The sequence below is a fragment of the Ambystoma mexicanum genome, chromosome 4q, assembly GCF_040938575.1.
Source record: "Ambystoma mexicanum isolate Mex_15411 chromosome 4q, UKY_AmexF1_1, whole genome shotgun sequence".
Classification (NCBI taxonomy): domain Eukaryota; kingdom Metazoa; phylum Chordata; class Amphibia; order Caudata; family Ambystomatidae; genus Ambystoma; species Ambystoma mexicanum.
The window spans coordinates 530,106,495-530,129,259 of NC_090928.1; the positions used below are offsets into that span (position 1 = coordinate 530,106,495).

Here is a 22,765-nt window from a genome sequence, read left to right on the forward strand (position 1 = left end):
AACCCACGACCCTGAGATTAAGAGTCTCATGCTCTACCGACTGAGCTAGCCGGGCTCCTTTGGATGCCTATAGTTTTCTTCCCTATCCCTGCACAGCCGCTTTCCACAGATAGGATGCTGTGTAATCATAGGCTCTGGTGGAGTTTGGAAAGAAAATACACATCAGCCAGAGGCAGAAATAGTCTAAGAAAGTATCAAACACAATTACCAGTCAATATCAGAACACATTGAAGAATATCAGGAAATAGCCGATTAAACCTGTGTGGAAAAAAGTCTTATTTGTGTTTTCTCCACTTTATTTTATAGTAAGATGATACATACTTTTTCTTTTACAGTGAATACATTAAGGTGTGGTATTGCCCCATTACACATCATCCAGACATGCATTCATATATTGCATGTTAACAATCAAAATATTGCAAATATTGTAAAGAGACTTTCAATTTCTATTTTTTTGGTCAAAAAGCACTAAAATTTTAGTTGTTTTCGCCCAACGTGGGGCTCGAACCCACGACCCTGAGATTAAGAGTCTCATGCGCTACCGACTGAGCAAGCCAGGCTCCTTTGGATGCCCATAGTTTTCTTCCCTATCCCTGCACTGCCGTTTTCCACAGATAGGATGTATTTTTTTGGTCAAAATGCACTACAATTTTAGTTGTTTTCGCCCAACGTGGGGCTCGAACCCACGACCCTGAGATTAAGAGTCTCATGCTCTACCGACTGAGCTAGCCGGGCTCCTTTGGATGCCTATAGTTTTCTTCCCTATCCCTGCACTGCCGTTTTCCACAGATAGGATGTATTTTTTTGGTCCAAAAGCACTAAAATTTTAGTTGTTTTCGCCCAATGTGGGGCTCGAACCCACGACCCTGAGATTTAGAGTCTCATGCTCTACCGACTGAGCTAGCCGGGCTCCTTTGGATGCCTATAGTTTTCTTCCCTATCCCTGCACTGCCGTTTTCCACAGATAGGATGCTGTGTAATCATAGGCTCTGGTGGATTTTGGAAAGAAAATACACATCAGCCAGAGGCAGAAATAGTCTAAGAAAGTATCAAACACAATTACCAGTCAATATCAGAACGCATTGAAGAATATCAGGAAATAGCCGATTTAACCTGTGTGGAAAAAAGTCTTATTTGTGTTTTCTCCACTTTATTTTATAGTAAGATGATACATACTTTTTCTTTTACAGTGAATACATTAAGGTGTGGTATTGCCCCATTACACATCATCCAGACATGCATTCATATATTGCATGTTAACAATCAAAATATTGCAAATATTGTAAAGAGACTTTCAATTTCTATTTTTTTGGTCAAAAAGCACTAAAATTTTAGTTGTTTTCGCCCAATGTGGGGCTCGAACCCACGACCCTGAGATTAAGAGTCTCATGCGCTACCGACTGAGCAAGCCGATAGGATGCTGTGTAATCATAGGCTCTGGTGGAGTTTGGAAAGAAAATACACATCAGCCAGAGGCAAAAATAGTCTAAGAAAGTATCAAACACAATTACCAGTCAATATCAGAACGCATTGAAGAATATCAGGAAATAGCCGATTAAACCTGTGTGGAAAAAAAGTCTTATTTGTGTTTTCTCCACTTTATTTTATAGTAAGATGATACATACTTTTTCTTTTACAGTGAATACATTAAGGTGTGGTATTGCCCCATTACACATCATCCAGACATGCATTCATATATTGCATGTTAACAATGAAAATATTGCAAATATTGTAAAGAGACTTTCAATTTGTATTTTTTTGGTCAAAAAGCACTACAATTTTAGTTGTTTTCGCCCAACGTGGGGCTCGAACCCACGACCCTGAGATTAAGAGTCTCATGCTCTACCGACTGAGCTAGCCGGGCTCCTTTGGATGCCTATAGTTTTCTTCCCTATCCCTGCACTGCCGCTTTCCACAGATAGGATGCTGTGTAATCATAGGCTCTGGTGGAGTTTGGAAAGAAAATACACATCAGCCAGAGGCAGAAATAGTCTAAGAAAGTATCAAACACAATTACCAGTCAATATCAGAACGCATTGAAGAATATCAGGAAATAGCCGATTAAACCTGTGTGGAAAAAAGTCTTATTTGTGTTTTCTCCACTTTATTTTATAGTAATATGATACATACTTTTTCTTTTACAGTGAATACATTAAGGTGTGGTATTGCCCCATTACACATCATCCAGACATGCATTCATATATTGCATGTTAACAATCAAAATATTGCAAATATTGTAAAGAGACTTTCAATTTCTATTTTTTTGGTCAAAAAGCACTAAAAATTTAGTTGTTTTCGCCCAACGTGGGGCTCGAACCCACGACCCTGAGATTAAGAGTCTCATGCGCTACCGACTGAGCAAGCCGGGCTCCTTTGGATGCCCATAGTTTTCTTCCCTATCCCTGCACTGCCGGTTTCCACAGATAGGATGTATTTTTTTGGTCAAAATGCACTACAATTTTAGTTGTTTTCGCCCAACGTGGGGCTCGAACCCACGACCCTGAGACTCATGCTCTACCGACTGAGCTAGCCGGGCTCCTTTGGATGCCTATAGTTTTCTTCCCTATCCCTGCACTGCCGTTTTCCACAGATAGGATGTATTTTTTTGGTCAAAAAGCACTAAAATTTTAGTTGTTTTCACCCAATGTGGGGCTCGAACCCACGACCCTGAGATTAAGAGTCTCATGCTCTACCGACTGAGCTAGCCGGGCTCCTTTGGATGCCTATAGTTTTCTTCCCTATCCCTGTACTGCCGTTTTCCACAGATAGGATGCTGTGTAATCATAGGCTCTGGTGGAGTTTGGAAAGAAAATACACATCAGCCAGAGGCAGAAATAGTCTAAGAAAGTATCAAACACAATTACCAGTCAATATCAGAACGCATTGAAGAATATCAGGAAATAGCCGATTTAACCTGTGTGGAAAAAAGTCTTATTTGTGTTTTCTCCACTTTATTTTATAGTAAGATGATACATACTTTTTCTTTTACAGTGAATACATTAAGGTGTGGTATTGCCCCATTACACATCATCCAGACATGCATTCATATATTGCATGTTAACAATGAAAATATTGCAAATATTGTAAAGAGACTTTCAATTTCTATTTTTTTGGTCAAAAAGCACTAAAATTTTAGTTGTTTTCGCCCAACGTGGGGCTCGAACCCACGACCCTGAGATTAAGAGTCTCATGCGCTACCAACTGAGCAAGCCGGGCTCCTTTGGATGCCCATAGTTTTCTTCCCTATCCCTGCACTGCCGTTTTCCACAGATAGGATGTATTTTTTTGGTCAAAAAGCACTACAATTTTAGTTGTTTTCGCTCAACGTGGGGCTCGAACCCACGACCCTGAGATTAAGAGTCTCATGCTCTACCGACTGAGCTAGCCGGGCTCCTTTGGATGCCTATAGTTTTCTTCCCTATCCCTGCACTGCCGCTTTCCACAGATAGGATGCTGTGTAATCATAGGCTCTGGTGGAGTTTGGAAAGAAAATACACATCAGCCAGAGGCAGAAATAGTCTAAGAAAGTATCAAACACAATTACCAGTCAATATCAGAACGCATTGAAGAATATCAGGAAATAGCCGATTAAACCTGTGTGGAAAAAAGTCTTATTTGTGTTTTCTCCACTTTATTTTATAGTAAGATGATACATACTTTTTCTTTTACAGTGAATACATTAAGGTGTGGTATTGCCCCATTACACATCATCCAGACATGCATTCATATATTGCATGTTAACAATCAAAATATTGCAAATATTGTAAAGAGACTTTCAATTTCTATTTTTTTGGTCAAAAAGCACTAAAATTTTAGTTGTTTTCGCCCAACGTGGGGCTCGAACCCACAACCCTGAGATTAAGAGTCTCATGCTCTACCAACTGAGCTAGCCGGGCTCCTTTGGATGCCTATAGTTTTCTTCCCTATCCCTGCACTGCCGTTTTCCACAGATAGGATGTATTTTTTTAGTCAAAAAGCACTACAATTTTAGTTGTTTTCGCCCAACGTGGGGCTTGAACCCACGGCCCTGCGATTAAGAGTCTCATGCTCTACCGACTGAGCTAGCCGGGCTCCTTTGGATGCCTATAGTTTTCTTCCCTATCCCTGCACAGCCGCTTTCCACAGATAGGATGCTGTGTAATCATAGGCTCTGGTGGAGTTTGGAAAGAAAATACACATCAGCCAGAGGCAGAAATAGTCTAAGAAAGTATCAAACACAATTACCAGTCAATATCAGAACGCATTGAAGAATATCAGGAAATAGCCGATTAAACCTGTGTGGAAAAAAGTCTTATTTGTGTTTTCTCCACTTTATTTTATAGTAAGATGATACATACTTTTTCTTTTACAGTGAATACATTAAGGTGTGGTATTGCCCCATTACACATCATCCAGACATGCATTCATATATTGCATGTTAACAATCAAAATATTGCAAATATTGTAAAGAGACTTTCAATTTCTATTTTTTTGGTCAAAAAGCACTAATATTTTAGTTGTTTTCGCCCAATGTGGGGCTCGAACCCACGACCCTGAGATTAAGAGTCTCATGCTCTACCAACTGAGCTAGCCGGGATCCTTTGGATGCCTATAGTTTTCTTCCCTATCCCTGCACTGCCGCTTTCCACAGATAGGATGCTGTGTAATCATAGGCTCTGGTGGAGTTTGGAAAGAAAATACACATCAGCCAGAGGCAGAAATAGTCTAAGAAAGTATCAAACACAATTACCAGTCAATATCAGAACGCATTGAAGAATATCAGGAAATAGCCGATTAAACCTGTGTGGAAAAAAGTCTTATTTGTGTTTCTCCACTTTATTTTATAGTAAGATGATACATACTTTTTCTTTTACAGTGAATACATTAAGGTGTGGTATTGCCCCTTTACACATCATCCAGACATGCATTCATATATTGCATGTTTGCAATCAAAATATTGCAAATATTGTAAAGAGACTTTCAATTTCTATTTTTTTGGTCAAAAAGCACTAAAATTTTAGTTGTTTTCGCCCAACGTGGGGCTCAAACCCACGACCCTGAGATTAAGAGTCTCATGCGCTACCGACTGAGCAAGCCGGGCTCCTTTGGATGCCCATAGTTTTCTTCCCTATCCCTGCACTGCCGTTTTCCACAGATAGGATGTATTTTTTTAGTCAAAAAGCACTACAATTTTAGTTGTTTTCGCCCAACGTGGGGCTTGAACCCACGGCCCTGCGATTAAGAGTCTCATGCTCTACCGACTGAGCTAGCCGGGCTCCTTTGGATGCCTATAGTTTTCTTCCCTATCCCTGCACAGCCGCTTTCCACAGATAGGATGCTGTGTAATCATAGGCTCTGGTGGAGTTTGGAAAGAAAATACACATCAGCCAGAGGCAGAAATAGTCTAAGAAAGTATCAAACACAATTACCAGTCAATATCAGAACGCATTGAAGAATATCAGGAAATAGCCGATTAAACCTGTGTGGAAAAAAGTCTTATTTGTGTTTTCTCCACTTTATTTTATAGTAAGATGATACATACTTTTTCTTTTACAGTGAATACATTAAGGTGTGGTATTGCCCCATTACACATCATCCAGACATGCATTCATATATTGCATGTTAACAATCAAAATATTGCAAATATTGTAAAGAGACTTTCAATTTCTATTTTTTTGGTCAAAAAGCACTAAAATTTTAGTTGTTTTCGCCCAACGTGGGGCTCGAACCCACAACCCTGAGATTAAGAGTCTCATGCTCTACCAACTGAGCTAGCCGGGATCCTTTGGATGCCTATAGTTTTCTTCCCTATCCCTGCACTGCCGTTTTCCACAGATAGGATGCTGTGTAATCATAGGCTCTGGTGGAGTTTGGAAAGAAAATACACATCAGCCAGAGGCAGAAATAGTCTAAGAAAGTATCAAACACAATTACCAGTCAATATCAGAACGCATTGAAGAATATCAGGAAATAGCCGATTAAACCTGTGTGGAAAAAAGTCTTATTTGTGTTTTCTCCACTTTATTTTATAGTAAGATGATACATACTTTTTCTTTTACAGTGAATACATTAAGGTGTGGTATTGCCCCATTACACATCATCCAGACATGCATTCATATATTGCATGTTAACAATCAAAATATTGCAAATATTGTAAAGAGACTTTCAATTTCTATTTTTTTGGTCAAAAAGCACTAAAATTTTAGTTGTTTTCGCCCAACGTGGGGCTCGAACCCACAACCCTGAGATTAAGAGTCTCATGCGCTACCGACTGAGCAAGCCAGGCTCCTTTGGATGCCCATAGTTTTCTTCCCTATCCCTGCACTGCCGGTTTCCACAGATAGGATGTATTTTTTTGGTCAAAAAGCACTACAATGTTAGTTGTTTTCGCCCAACGTGGGGCTTGAACCCACGACCCTGCGATTAAGAGTCTCATGCTCTACCGACTGAGCTAGCCGGGCTCCTTTGGATGCCTATAGTTTTCTTCCCTATCCCTGCACAGCCGCTTTCCACAGATAGGATGCTGTGTAATCATAGGCTCTGGTGGAGTTTGGAAAGAAAATACACATCAGCCAGAGGCAGAAATAGTCTAAGAAAGTATCAAACACAATTACCAGTCAATATAAGAACGCATTGAAGAATATCAGGAAATAGCCGATTAAACCTGTGTGGAAAAAAGTCTTATTTGTGTTTTCTCCACTTTATTTTATAGTAAGATGATACATACTTTTTCTTTTACAGTGAATACATTAAGGTGTGGTATTGCCCCATTACACATCATCCAGACATGCATTCATATATTGCATGTTAACAATCAAAATATTGCAAATATTGTAAAGAGACTTTCAATTTCTATTTTTTTGGTCAAAAAGCACTAATATTTTAGTTGTTTTCGCCCAACGTGGGGCTCGAACCCACGACCCTGAGATTAAGAGTCTCATGCTCTACCAACTGAGCTAGCCGGGCTCCTTTGGATGCCTATAGTTTTCTTCCCTATCCCTGCACTGCCGTTTTCCACAGATAGGATGCTGTGTAATCATAGGCTCTGGTGGAGTTTGGAAAGAAAATACACATCAGCCAGAGGCAGAAATAGTCTAAGAAAGTATCAAACACAATTACCAGTCAATATCAGAACGCATTGAAGAATATCAGGAAATAGCCGATTAAACCTGTGTGGAAAAAAGTCTTATTTGTGTTTCTCCACTTTATTTTATAGTAAGATGATACATACTTTTTCTTTTACAGTGAATACATTAAGGTGTGGTATTGCCCCTTTACACATCATCCAGACATGCATTCATATATTGCATGTTTACAATCAAAATATTGCAAATATTGTAAAGAGACTTTCAATTTCTATTTTTTTGGTCAAAAAGCACTAAAATTTTAGTTGTTTTCGCCCAACGTGGGGCTCAAACCCACGACCCTGAGATTAAGAGTCTCATGCGCTACCGACTGAGCAAGCCGGGCTCCTTTGGATGCCCATAGTTTTCTTCCCTATCCCTGCACTGCCGTTTTCCACAGATAGGATGTATTTTTTTAGTCAAAAAGCACTACAATTTTAGTTGTTTTCGCCCAACGTGGGGCTTGAACCCACGGCCCTGCGATTAAGAGTCTCATGCTCTACCGACTGAGCTAGCCGGGCTCCTTTGGATGCCTATAGTTTTCTTCCCTATCCCTGCACAGCCGCTTTCCACAGATAGGATGCTGTGTAATCATAGGCTCTGGTGGAGTTTGGAAAGAAAATACACATTAGCCAGAGGCAGAAATAGTCTAAGAAAGTATCAAACACAATTACCAGTCAATATCAGAACGCATTGAAGAATATCAGGAAATAGCCGATTAAACCTGTGTGGAAAAAAGTCTTATTTGTGTTTTCTCCACTTTATTTTATAGTAAGATGATACATACTTTTTCTTTTACAGTGAATACATTAAGGTGTGGTATTGCCCCATTACACATCATCCAGACATGCATTCATATATTGCATGTTAACAATCAAAATATTGCAAATATTGTAAAGAGACTTTCAATTTCTATTTTTTTGGTCAAAAAGCACTAAAATTTTAGTTGTTTTCGCCCAACGTGGGGCTCGAACCCACGACCCTGAGATTAAGAGTCTCATGCGCTACCGACTGAGCAAGCCGGGCTCCTTTGGATGCCCATAGTTTTCTTCCCTATCCCTGCACTGCCGGTTTCCACAGATAGGATGCTGTGTAATCATAGGCTCTGGTGGAGTTTGGAAAGAAAATACACATCAGCCAGAGGCAGAAATAGTCTAAGAAAGTATCAAACACAATTACCAGTCAATATCAGAACGCATTGAAGAATATCAGGAAATAGCCGATTAAACCTGTGTGGAAAAAAGTCTTATTTGTGTTTTCTCCACTTTATTTTATAGTAAGATGATACATACTTTTTCTTTTACAGTGAATACATTAAGGTGTGGTATTGCCCCATTACACATCATCCAGACATGCATTCATATATTGCATGTTAACAATGAAAATATTGCAAATATTGTAAAGAGACTTTCAATTTCTATTTTTGGGGTCAAAAAGCACTAAAATTTTAGATGTTTTCGCCCAACGTGGGGCTCAAACCCACGACCCTGAGATTAAGAGTCTCATGCTCTACCGACTGAGCTAGCCGGGCTCCTTTGGATGCCTATAGTTTTCTTCCCTATCCCTGCACTGCCGTTTTCGACAGATAGGATGTATTTTTTTGGTCAAAAAGTCCTACAATTTTAGTTGATTTCACCCAACGTGGGGCTCGAACCCACGACCCTGAGATTAAGAGTCTCATGCTCTACCGACTGAGCTAGCCGGGCTCCTTTGGATACCTATAGTTTTCTTCCCTATCCCTGCACTGCCGTTTTCCACAGATAGGATGCTGTGTAATCATAGGCTCTGGTGGAGTTTGGAAAGAAAATACACATCAGCCAGAGGCAGAAATAGTCTAAGAAAGTATCAAACACAATTACCAGTCAATATCAGAACGCATTGAAGAATATCAGGAAATAGCCGATTAAACCTGTGTGGAAAAAAGTCTTATTTGTGTTTTCTCCACTTTATTTTATAGTAAGATGATACATACTTTTTCTTTTACAGTGAATACATTAAGGTGTGGTATTGCCCCATTACACATCATCCAGACATGCATTCATATATTGCATGTTAACAATGAAAATATTGCAAATATTGTAAAGAGACTTTCAATTTCTATTTTTTTGGTCAAAAAGCACTAAAATTGTAGTTGTTTTCGCTCAACGTGGGGCTCAAACCCACGACCCTGAGATTAGTCGCATGCTCTACCGACTGAGCTAGCCGGGCTCCTTTGGATGCCTATAGTTTTCTTCCCTATCCCTGCACTGCCGTTTTCCACAGATAGGATGTATTTTTTTGGTCAAAAAGTCCTACAATTTTAGTTGTTTTCGCCCAACGTGGGGCTTGAACCCACGACCCTGAGATTAAGAGTCTCATGCTCTACCGACTAAGCTAGCCGGGCTCCTTTGGATACCTATAGTTTTCTTCCCTATCCCTGCACTGCCGTTTTCCACAGATAGGATGCTGTGTAATCATAGGCTCTGGTGGAGTTTGGAAAGAAAATACACATCAGCCAGAGGCAGAAATAGTCTAAGAAAGTATCAAACACAATTACCAGTCAATATCAGAACGCATTGAAGAATATCAGGAAATAGCCGATTAAACCTGTGTGGAAAAAAGTCTTATTTGTGTTTTCTCCACTTTATTTTATAGTAAGATGATACATACTTTTTCTTTTACAGTGAATACATTAAGGTGTGGTATTGCCCCATTACACATCATCCAGACATGCATTCATATATTGCATGTTAACAATCAAAATATTGCAAATATTGTAAAGAGACTTTCAATTTCTATTTTTTTGGTCAAAAAGCACTAAAATTTTAGTTGTTTTCGCCCAACGTGGGGTTCGCACCCACGACCCTGAGATTAAGAGTCTCATGCTCTACCGACTGAGCTAGCCGGGCTCCTTTGGATGCCTATAGTTTTCTTCCCTATCCCTGCACTGCCGCTTTCCACAGATAGGATGCTGTGTAATCATAGGCTCTGGTGGAGTTTGGAAAGAAAATACACATCAGCCAGAGGCAGAAATAGTCTAAGAAAGTATCAAACACAATTACCAGTCAATATCAGAACGCATTGAAGAATATCAGGAAATAGCCGATTAAACCTGTGTGGAAAAAAGTCTTATTTGTGTTCTCTCCACTTTATTTTATAGTAAGATGATGCATACTTTTTCTGTTACAGTGAATACATTAAGGTGTGGTATTGCCCCATTACACATCATCCAGACATGCATTCATATATTGCATGTTAACAATGAAAATATTGTAAAGAGACTTTCAATTTCTATTTTTTTGGTCAAAAAGCACTAAAATTTTAGTTGTTTTCGCCCAACGTGGGGCTCGAACCCACGACCCTGAGATTAAGAGTCTCATGCGCTACCAACTGAGCAAGCCGGGCTCCTTTGGATGCCCATAGATTTCTTCCCTATCCCTGCACTGCCGGTTTCCACAGATAGGATGTATTTTTTTGGTCAAAATGCACTACAATTTTAGTTGTTTTCACCCAACGTGGGGCTCGAACCCACGACCCTGAGATTAAGAGTCTCATGCTCTACCGACTGAGCTAGCCGGGCTCCTTTGGATGCCTATAGTTTTCTTCCCTATCCCTGCACTGCCGGTTTCCACAGATAGGATGTATTTTTTTGGTCAAAAAGCACTACAATTTTAGTTGTTTTCGCTCAACGTGGGGCTCGAACCGACGACCCTGAGATTAAGAGTCTCATGCTCTACCGACTGAGCTAGCCGGGCTCCTTTGGATGCCTATAGTTTTCTTCCCTATCCCTGCACTGCTGCTTTCCACAGATAGGATGCTGTGTAATCATAGGCTCTGGTGGAGTTTGGAAAGAAAATACACATCAGCCAGAGGCAGAAATAGTCTAAGAAAGTATCAAACACAATTACCAGTCAATATCAGAACGCATTGAAGAATATCAGGAAATAGCCGATTTAACCTGTGTGGAAAAAAGTCTTATTTGTGTTTTCTCCACTTTATTTTATAGTAAGATGATACATACTTTTTCTTTTACAGTGAATACATTAAGGTGTGGTATTGCCCCTTTACACATCATCCAGACATGCATTCATATATTGCATGTTAACAATCAAAATATTGCAAATATTGTAAAGAGACTTTCAATTTCTATTTTTTTGGTCAAAAAGCACTAAAATTTTAGTTGTTTTCGCCCAACGTGGGGCTCGAACCCACGACCCTGAGATTAAGAGTCTCATGCTCTACCAACTGAGCTAGCCGGGCTCCTTTGGATGCCTATAGTTTTCTTCCCTATCCCTGCACTGCCGTTTTCCACAGATAGGATGCTGTGTAATCATAGGCTCTGGTGGAGTTTGGAAAGAAAATACACATCAGCCAGAGGCAGAAATAGTCTAAGAAAGTATCAAACACAATTACCAGTCAATATCAGAACGCAATGAAGAATATCAGGAAATAGCCGATTAAACCTGTGTGGAAAAAAGTTTTATTTGTGTTTTCTCCACTTTATTTAATAGTAAGATGATACATACTTTTTCTTTTACAGTGAATACATTAAGGTGTGGTATTGCCCCATTACACATCATCCAGACATGCATTCATATATTGCATGTTAACAATCAAAATATTGCAAATATTGTAAAGAGACTTTCAATTTCTATTTTTTTGGTCAAAAAGCACTAAAATTTTAGTTGTTTTCGCCCAACGTGGGGCTCCAACCCACGACCCTGAGATTAAGAGTCTCATGCGCTACCGACTGAGCAAGCCGGGCTCCTTTGGATGCCCATAGTTTTCTTCCCTATCCCTGCACTGCCGGTTTCCACAGATAGGATGTATTTTTTTGGTCAAAATGCACTACAATTTTAGTTGTTTTCGCCCAACATGGGGCTCGAACCCACAACCCTGAGATTAAGAGTCTCATGCTCTACCGACTGAGCTAGCCGGGCTCCTTTGGATGCCTATAGTTTTCTTCCCTATCCCTGCACTGCCGTTTTCCACAGATAGGATGTATTTTTTTGGTCAAAAAGTACTACAATTTTAGTTGTTTTCGCCCAACGTGGGGCTCGAACCCACGACCCTGAGATTAAGAGTCTCATGCACTACCGACTGAGCTAGCCGGGCTCCTTTGGATGCCTATAGTTTTCTTCCCTATTCCTGCACTGCCGTTTTCCACAGATAGGATGCTGTGTAATCATAGGCTCTGGTGGAGTTTGGAAAGAAAATACACATCAGCCAGAGGCAAAAATAGTCTAAGAAAGTATCAAACACAATTACCAGTCAATATCAGAACGCATTGAAGAATATCAGGAAATAGCCGATTAAACCTGTGTGGAAAAAAGTCTTATTTGTGTTTTCTCCACTTTATTTAATAGTAAGATGATACATACTTTTTCTTTTACAGTGAATACATTAAGGTGTGGTATTGCCCCATTACACATCATCCAGACATGCATTCATATATTGCATGTTAACAATGAAAATATTGCAAATATTGTAAAGAGACTTTCAATTTCTATTTTTTTGGTCAAAAAGCACTGCAATTTTAGTTGTTTTCGCCCAACGTGGGGCTAGAACCCACGACCCTGAGATTAAGAGTCTCATGCGCTACCGACTGAGCAAGCCGGGCTCCTTTGTATGCCTATAGTTTTCTTCCCTATCCCTGCACTGCCGTTTTCCACAGATAGGATGTATTTTTTTGGTCAAAAAGCACTACAATTTTAGTTGTTTTCGCTCAACGTGGGGCTCGAACCCACAACCCTGAGATTAAGAGTCTCATGCTCTACCGACTGAGCTAGCCGGGCTCCTTTGGATGCCTATAGTTTTCTTCCCTATCCCTGCACTGCCGCTTTCCACAGATAGGATGCTGTGTAATCATAGGCTCTGGTGGAGTTTGGAAAGAAAATACACATCAGCCAGAGGCAGAAATAGTCTAAGAAAGTATCAAACACAATTACCAGTCAATATCAGAACGCATTGAAGAATATCAGGAAATAGCCGATTGAACCTGTGTGGAAAAAAGTCTTATTTGTGTTTTCTCCACTTTATTTTATAGTAAGATGATACATACTTTTTCTTTTACAGTGAATACATTAAGGTGTGGTATTGCCCCATTACACATCATCCAGACATGCATTCATATATTGCATGTTAACAATCAAAATATTGCAAATATTGTAAAGAGACTTTCAATTTCTATTTTTTTGGTCAAAAAGCACTAAAATTTTAGTTGTTTTCGCCCAACGTGGGGCTCGAACCCACGACCCTGAGATTAAGAGTCTCATGCGCTACCGACTGAGCAAGCCGGGCTCCTTTGGATGCCCATAGTTTTCTTCCCTATCCCTGCACTGCCGGTTTCCACAGATAGGATGTATTTTTTTGGTCAAAAAGTCCTACAATTTTAGTTGATTTCGCCCAACGTGGGGCTCGAACCCACGACCCTGAGATTAAGAGTCTCATGCTCTACCGACTGAGCTAGCCGGGGTCCTTTGGATACCTATAGTTTTCTTCCCTATCCCTGCACTGCCGTTTTCCACAGATAGGATGCTGTGTAATCATAGGCTCTGGTGGAGTTTGGAAAGAAAATACACATCAGCCAGAGGCAGAGATAGTCTAAGAAAGTATCAAACACAATTACCAGTCAATATCAGAACGCATTGAAGAATATCAGGAAATAGCCGATTAAACCTGTGTGGAAAAAAGTCTTATTTGTGTTTTCTCCACTTTATTTTATAGTAAGATGATACATACTTTTTCTTTTACAGTGAATACATTAAGGTGTGGTATTGCCCCATTACACATCATCCAGACATGCATTCATATATTGCATGTTAACAATGAAAATATTGCAAATATTGTAAAGAGACTTTCAATTTCTATTTTTTTGGTCAAAAAGCACTAAAATTGTAGTTGTTTTCGCTCAACGTGGGGCTCAAACCCACGACCCTGAGATTAGTCGCATGCTCTACCGACTGAGCTAGCCGGGCTCCTTTGGATGCCTATAGTTTTCTTCCCTATCCCTGCACTGCCGTTTTCCACAGATAGGATGTATTTTTTTGGTCAAAAAGTCCTACAATTTTAGTTGTTTTCGCCCAACGTGGGGCTTGAACCCACGACCCTGAGATTAAGAGTCTCATGCTCTACCGACTAAGCTAGCCGGGCTCCTTTGGATACCTATAGTTTTCTTCCCTATCCCTGCACTGCCGTTTTCCACAGATAGGATGCTGTGTAATCATAGGCTCTGGTGGAGTTTGGAAAGAAAATACACATCAGCCAGAGGCAGAAATAGTCTAAGAAAGTATCAAACACAATTACCAGTCAATATCAGAACGCATTGAAGAATATCAGGAAATAGCCGATTAAACCTGTGTGGAAAAAAGTCTTATTTGTGTTTTCTCCACTTTATTTTATAGTAAGATGATACATACTTTTTCTTTTACAGTGAATACATTAAGGTGTGGTATTGCCCCATTACACATCATCCAGACATGCATTCATATATTGCATGTTAACAATCAAAATATTGCAAATATTGTAAAGAGACTTTCAATTTCTATTTTTTTGGTCAAAAAGCACTAAAATTTTAGTTGTTTTCGCCCAACGTGGGGTTCGCACCCACGACCCTGAGATAAAGAGTCTCATGCTCTACCGACTGAGCTAGCCGGGCTCCTTTGGATGCCTATAGTTTTCTTCCCTATCCCTGCACTGCCGCTTTCCACAGATAGGATGCTGTGTAATCATAGGCTCTGGTGGAGTTTGGAAAGAAAATACACATCAGCCAGAGGCAGAAATAGTCTAAGAAAGTATCAAACACAATTACCAGTCAATATCAGAACGCATTGAAGAATATCAGGAAATAGCCGATTAAACCTGTGTGGAAAAAAGTCTTATTTGTGTTCTCTCCACTTTATTTTATAGTAAGATGATGCATACTTTTTCTGTTACAGTGAATACATTAAGGTGTGGTATTGCCCCATTACACATCATCCAGACATGCATTCATATATTGCATGTTAACAATGAAAATATTGTAAAGAGACTTTCAATTTCTATTTTTTTGGTCAAAAAGCACTAAAATTTTAGTTGTTTTCGCCCAACGTGGGGCTCGAACCCACGACCCTGAGATTAAGAGTCTCATGCGCTACCGACTGAGCAAGCCGGGCTCCTTTGGATGCCCATAGATTTCTTCCCTATCCCTGCACTGCCGGTTTCCACAGATAGGATGTATTTTTTTGGTCAAAATGCACTACAATTTTAGTTGTTTTCACCCAACGTGGGGCTCGAACCCACGACCCTGAGATTAAGAGTCTCATGCTCTACCGACTGAGCTAGCCGGGCTCCTTTGGATGCCTATAGTTTTCTTCCCTATCCCTGCACTGCCGGTTTCCACAGATAGGATGTATTTTTTTGGTCAAAAAGCACTACAATTTTAGTTGTTTTCGCTCAACGTGGGGCTCGAACCCACGACCCTGAGATTAAGAGTCTCATGCTCTACCGACTGAGCTAGCCGGGCTCCTTTGGATGCCTATAGTTTTCTTCCCTATCCCTGCACTGCTGCTTTCCACAGATAGGATGCTGTGTAATCATAGGCTCTGGTGGAGTTTGGAAAGAAAATACACATCAGCCAGAGGCAGAAATAGTCTAAGAAAGTATCAAACACAATTACCAGTCAATATCAGAACGCATTGAAGAATATCAGGAAATAGCCGATTTAACCTGTGTGGAAAAAAGTCTTATTTGTGTTTTCTCCACTTTATTTTATAGTAAGATGATACATACTTTTTCTTTTACAGTGAATACATTAAGGTGTGGTATTGCCCCATTACACATCATCCAGACATGCATTCATATATTGCATGTTAACAATCAAAATATTGCAAATATTGTAAAGAGACTTTCAATTTCTATTTTTTTGGTCAAAAAGCACTAAAATTTTAGTTGTTTTCGCCCAACGTGGGGCTCCAACCCACGACCCTGAGATTAAGAGTCTCATGCGCTACCGACTGAGCAAGCCGGGCTCCTTTGGATGCCCATAGTTTTCTTCCCTATCCCTGCACTGCCGGTTTCCACAGATAGGATGTATTTTTTTGGTCAAAATGCACTACAATTTTAGTTGTTTTCGCCCAACATGGGGCTCAAACCCACAACCCTGAGATTAAGAGTCTCATGCTCTACCGACTGAGCTAGCCGGGCTCCTTTGGATGCCTATAGTTTTCTTCCCTATCCCTGCACTGCCGTTTTCCACAGATAGGATGTATTTTTTTGGTCAAAAAGTACTACAATTTTAGTTGTTTTCGCCCAACGTGGGGCTCGAACCCACGACCCTGAGATTAAGAGTCTCATGCACTACCGACTGAGATAGCCGGGCTCCTTTGGATGCCTATAGTTTTCTTCCCTATTCCTGCACTGCCGTTTTCCACAGATAGGATGCTGTGTAATCATAGGCTCTGGTGGAGTTTGGAAAGAAAATACACATCAGCCAGAGGCAAAAATAGTCTAAGAAAGTATCAAACACAATTACCAGTCAATATCAGAACGCATTGAAGAATATCAGGAAATAGGCGATTAAACCTGTGTGGAAAAAAGTCTTATTTGTGTTTTCTCCACTTTATTTAATAGTAAGATGATACATACTTTTTCTTTTACAGTGAATACATTAAGGTGTGGTATTGCCCCATTACACATCATCCAGACATGCATTCATATATTGCATGTTAACAATGAAAATATTGCAAATATTGTAAAGAGACTTTCAATTTCTATTTTTTTGGTCAAAAAGCACTGCAATTTTAGTTGTTTTCGCCCAACGTGGGGCTAGAACCCACGACCCTGAGATTAAGAGTCTCATGCGCTACCGACTGAGCAAGCCGGGCTCCTTTGTATGCCTATAGTTTTCTTCCCTATCCCTGCACTGCCGTTTTCCACAGATAGGATGTATTTTTTTGGTCAAAAAGCACTACAATTTTAGTTGTTTTCGCCCAACGTGGGGCTTGAACCCACGGCCCTGCGATTAAGAGTCTCATGCTCTACCGACTGAGCTAGCCGGGCTCCTTTGGATGCCTATAGTTTTCTTCCCTATCCCTGCACAGCCGCTTTCCACAGATAGGATGCTGTGTAATCATAGGCTCTGGTGGAGTTTGGAAAGAAAATACACATCAGCCAGAGGCAGAAATAGTCTAAGAAAGTATCAAACACAATTACCAGTCAATATCAGAACGCATTGAAGAATATCAGGAAATAGCCGATTAAACCTGTGTGGAAAAAAGTCTTATTTGTGTTTTCTCCACTTTATTTTATAGTAAGATGATACATACTTTTTCTTTTACAGTGAATACATTAAGGTGTGGTATTGCCCCATTACACATCATCCAGACATGCATTCATATATTGCATGTTAACAATCAAAATATTGCAAATATTGTAAAGAGACTTTCAATTTCTATTTTTTTGGTCAAAAAGCACTAAAATTTTAGTTGTTTTCGCCCAACGTGGGGCTCGAACCCACGACCCTGAGATTAAGAGTCTCATGCGCTACCGACTGAGCAAGCCGGGCTCCTTTGAATGCCCATAGTTTTCTTCCCTATCCCTGCACTGCCGGTTTCCACAGATAGGATGCTGTGTAATCATAGGCTCTGGTGGAGTTTGGAAAGAAAATACACATCAGCCAGAGGCAGAAATAGTCTAAGAAAGTATCAAACACAATTACCAGTCAATATCAGAACGCATTGAAGAATATCAGGAAATAGCCGATTAAACCTGTGTGGAAAAAAGTCTTATTTGTGTTTTCTCCACTTTATTTTATAGTAAGATGATACATACTTTTTCTTTTACAGTGAATACATTAAGGTGTGGTATTGCCCCATTACACATCATCCAGACATGCATTCATATATTGCATGTTAACAATGAAAATATTGCAAATATTGTAAAGAGACTTTCAATTTCTATTTTTTTGGTCAAAAAGCACTACAATTTTAGTTGTTTTCACCCAACGTGGGGCTAGAACCCACGACCCTGAGATTAAGAGTCTCATGCGCTACCGACTGAGCAAGCCGGGCTCCTTTGGATGCCTATAGTTTTCTTCCCTATCCCTGCACTGCCGTTTTCCACAGATAGGATGTATTTTTTTGGTCAAAAAGCACTACAATTTTAGTTGTTTTCGCTCAACGTGGGGCTCGAACCCACAACCCTGAGATTAAGAGTCTCATGCTCTACCGACTGAGCTAGCCGGGCTCCTTTGGATGCCTATAGTTTTCTTCCCTATCCCTGCACTGCCGTTTTCCACAGATAGGATGCTGTGTAATCATAGGCTCTGGTGGAGTTTGGAAAGAAAATACACATCAGCCAGAGGTAGAAATAGTCTAAGAAAGTATCAAACACAATTACCAGTCAATATCAGAACGCATTGAAGAATATCAGGAAATAGCCGATTAAACCTGTGTGGAAAAAAGTCTTATTTGTGTTTTCTCCACTTTATTTTATAGTAAGATGATACATACTTTTTCTTTTACAGTGAATACATTAAGGTGTGGTATTGCCCCATTACACATCATCCAGACATGCATTCATATATTGCATGTTAACAATGAAAATATTGCAAATATTGTAAAGAGACTTTCAATTTCTATTTTTTTGGTCAAAAAGCACTAAAATTTTAGTTGTTTTCACCCAACGTGGGGCTCGAACCCACGACCCTGAGATTAAGAGTCTCATGCTCTACCGACTGAGCTAGCCGGGCTCCTTTGGCTGCTTATAGTTTTCTTCCCTATCCCTGCAATGCCGTTTTCCACAGATAGGATGTATTTTTTTGGTCAAAAAGCACTACAATTTTAGTTGTTTTCGCTCAACGTGGGGCTCGAACCCACAACCCTGAGATTAAGAGTCTCATGCTCTACCGACTGAGCTAGCCGGGCTCCTTTGGATGCCTATAGTTTTCTTCCCTATCCCTGCACTGCCGCTTTCCACAGATAGGATGCTGTGTAATCATAGGCTCTGGTGGAGTTTGGAAAGAAAATACACATCAGCCAGAGGCAGAAATAGTCTAAGAAAGTATCAAACACAATTACCAGTCAATATCAGAACGCATTGAAGAATATCAGGAAATAGCCGATTAAACCTGTGTGGAAAAAAGTCTTATTTGTGTTTTCTCCACTTTATTTTATAGTAAGATGATACATACTTTTTCTTTTACAGTGAATACATTAAGGTGTGGTATTGCCCCATTACACATCATCCAGACATGCATTCATATATTGCATGTTAACAATCAAAATATTGCAAATATTGTAAAGAGACTTTCAATTTCTATTTTTTTGGTCAAAAAGCACGAAAATTTTAGTTGTTTTCGCCATATTGGGGCTCGAACCCACGACCCTGAGATTAAGAGTCTCATGCTCTACCAATTGAGCTAGCCGGGCTCCTTTGGATGCCTATAGTTTTCTTCCCTATCCCTGCACTGCCGTTTTCCACAGATAGGATGCTGTGTAATCATAGGCTCTGGTGGAGTTTGGAAAGAAAATACACATCAGCCAGAGGTAGAAATAGTCTAAGAAAGTATCAAACACAATTACCAGTCAATATCAGAACGCATTGAAGAATATCAGGAAATAGCCGATTAAACCTGTGTGGAAAAAAGTCTTATTTGTGTTTTCTCCACTTTATTTTATAGTAAGATGATACATACTTTTTCTTTTACAGTGAATACATTAAGGTGTGGTATTGCCCCTTTACACATCATCCAGACATGCATTCATATATTGCATGTTAACAATCAAAATATTGCAAATATTGTAAAGAGACTTTCAATTTCTATTTTTTTGGTCAAAAAGCACTAAAATTTTAGTTGTTTTCGCCCAACGTGGGGCTCGAACCCACGACCCTGAGATTAAGAGTCTCATGCGCTACCGACTGAGCAAGCCGGGCTCCTTTGGTTGCCCATAGTTTTCTTCCCTATCCCTGCACTGCCGGTTTCCACAGATAGGATGTATTTTTTTGGTCAAAAAGCACTACAATTTTAGTTGTTCTCGCCCAACGTGGGGCTCGAACCCACGACCCTGAGATTAAGAGTCTCATGCTCTACCGACTGAGCAAGCCAGGCTCCTTTGGATGCCCATAGTTTTCTTCCCTATCCCTGCACTGCCGGTTTCCACAGATAGGATGTATTTTTTTGGTCAAAAAGCACTAAAATTTTAGTTGTTTTCGCCCAATGTGGGGCTCGAACCCACGACCCTGAGATTAAGAGTCTCATGCTCTACCAATTGAGCTAGCCGGGCTCCTTAGGATGCCTATAGTTTTCTTCCCTATCCCTGCACTGCCGTTTTCCACAGATAGGATGCTGTGTAATCATAGGCTCTGGTGGAGTTTGGAAAGAAAATACACATCAGCCAGAGGTAGAAATAGTCTAAGAAAGTATCAAACACAATTACCAGTCAATATCAGAACGCATTGAAGAATATCAGGAAATAGCCGATTAAACCTGTGTGGAAAAAAGTCTTATTTGTGTTTTCTCCACTTTATTTTATAGTAAGATGATACATACTTTTTCTTTTACAGTGAATACATTAAGGTGTGGTATTGACCCATTACACATCATCCAGACATGCATTCATATATTGTATTTTAACAATCAAAATATTGCAAATATTGTAAAGAGACTTTCAATTTCTATTTTTTTGGTCAAAAAGCACTAAAATTTTAGTTGTTTTTGCCCAACATGGGGCTCAAACCCACGACGCTGAGATTAAGAGTCTCATGCTCTACCGACTGAGCTAGTCGGGCTCCTTTGGATGCCTATAGTTTTCTTCCCTATCCCTGCACTGCCGCTTTCCACAGATAGGATGCTGTGTAATCATAGGCTCTGGTGGAGTTTGGAAAGAAAATACACATCAGCCAGAGGCAGAAATAGTCTAAGAAAGTATCAAACACAATTACCAGTCAATATCAGAACGCATTGAAGAATATCAGGAAATAGCCGATTAAACCTGTGTGGAAAAAAGTCTTATTTGTGTTTTCTCCACTTTATTTTATAGTAAGATGATACATACTTTTTCTTTTACAGTGAATACATTAAGGTGTGGTATTGCCCCATTACACATCATCCAGACATGCATTCATATATTGCATGTTAACAATGAAAATATTGCAAATATTGTAAAGAGACTTTCAATTTCTATTTTTTTGGTCAAAAAGCACTAAAATTTTAGTTGTTTTCACCCAACGTGGGGCTCGAACCCACGACCCTGAGATTAAGAGTCTCATGCTCTACCGACTGAGCTAGCCGGGCTCCTTTGGCTGCTTATAGTTTTCTTCCCTATCCCTGCAATGCCGTTTTCCACAGATAGGATGTATTTTTTTGGTCAAAAAGCACTACAATTTTAGTTGTTTTCGCTCAACGTGGGGCTCGAACCCACAACCCTGAGATTAAGAGTCTCATGCTCTACCGACTGAGCTAGCCGGGCTCCTTTGGATGCCTATAGTTTTCTTCCCTATCCCTGCACTGCCGCTTTCCACAGATAGGATGCTGTGTAATCATAGGCTCTGGTGGAGTTTGGAAAGAAAATACACATCAGCCAGAGGCAGAAATAGTCTAAGAAAGTATCAAACACAATTACCAGTCAATATCAGAACGCATTGAAGAATATCAGGAAATAGCCGATTAAACCTGTGTGGAAAAAAGTCTTATTTGTGTTTTCTCCACTTTATTTTATAGTAAGATGATACATACTTTTTCTTTTACAGTGAATACTTTAAGGTGTGGTATTGCCCCATTACACATCATCCAGACATGCATTCATATATTGCATGTTAACAATCAAAATATTGCAAATATTGTAAAGAGACTTTCAATTTCTATTTTTTTGGTCAAAAAGCACGAAAATTTTAGTTGTTTTCGCCATATTGGGGCTCGAACCCACGACCCTGAGATTAAGAGTCTCATGCACTACCAATTGAGCTAGCCGGGCTCCTTTGGATGCCTATAGTTTTCTTCCCTATCCCTGCACTGCCGTTTTCCACAGATAGGATGCTGTGTAATCATAGGCTCTGGTGGAGTTTGGAAAGAAAATACACATCAGCCAGAGGTAGAAATAGTCTAAGAAAGTATCAAACACAATTACCAGTCAATATCAGAACGCATTGAAGAATATCAGGAAATAGCTGATTAAACCTGTGTGGAAAAAAGTCTTATTTGTGTTTTCTCCACTTTATTTTATAGTAAGATGATACATACTTTTTCTTTTACAGTGAATACATTAAGGTGTGGTATTGACCCATTACACATCATCCAGACATGCATTCATATATTGTATTTTAACAATCAAAATATTGCAAATATTGTAAAGAGACTTTCAATTTCTATTTTTTTGGTCAAAAAGCACTAAAATTTTAGTTGTTTTTGCCCAACATGGGGCTCAAACCCACGACGCTGAGATTAAGAGTCTCATGCTCTACCGACTGAGCTAGTCGGGCTCCTTTGGATGCCTATAGTTTTCTTCCCTATCCCTGCACTGCCGCTTTCCACAGATAGGATGCTGTGTAATCATAGGCTCTGGTGGAGTTTGGAAAGAAAATACACATCAGCCAGAGGCAGAAATAGTCTAAGAAAGTATCAAACACAATCACCAGTCAATATCAGAACGCATTGAAGAATATCAGGAAATAGCCGATTAAACCTGTGTGGAAAAAAGTCTTATTTG

The 22,765-nt window shown here is 39.8% G+C and overlaps 2 non-coding genes across 2 annotated transcripts; both read right to left on the reverse strand.

The window, feature by feature from the left end:
• Positions 1 to 6,872: 6,872 nt before the first annotated feature.
• Positions 6,873 to 6,945, reverse strand: TRNAK-CUU (transfer RNA lysine (anticodon CUU)). The gene has a single exon. It is a non-coding gene; the product is annotated as a tRNA-Lys (tRNA).
• Positions 6,946 to 11,269: 4,324 nt separating this feature from the next.
• TRNAK-CUU (transfer RNA lysine (anticodon CUU)) lies at positions 11,270 to 11,342 on the reverse strand. Its single transcript has one exon. It is a non-coding gene; the product is annotated as a tRNA-Lys (tRNA).
• Positions 11,343 to 22,765: the final 11,423 nt, after the last annotated feature.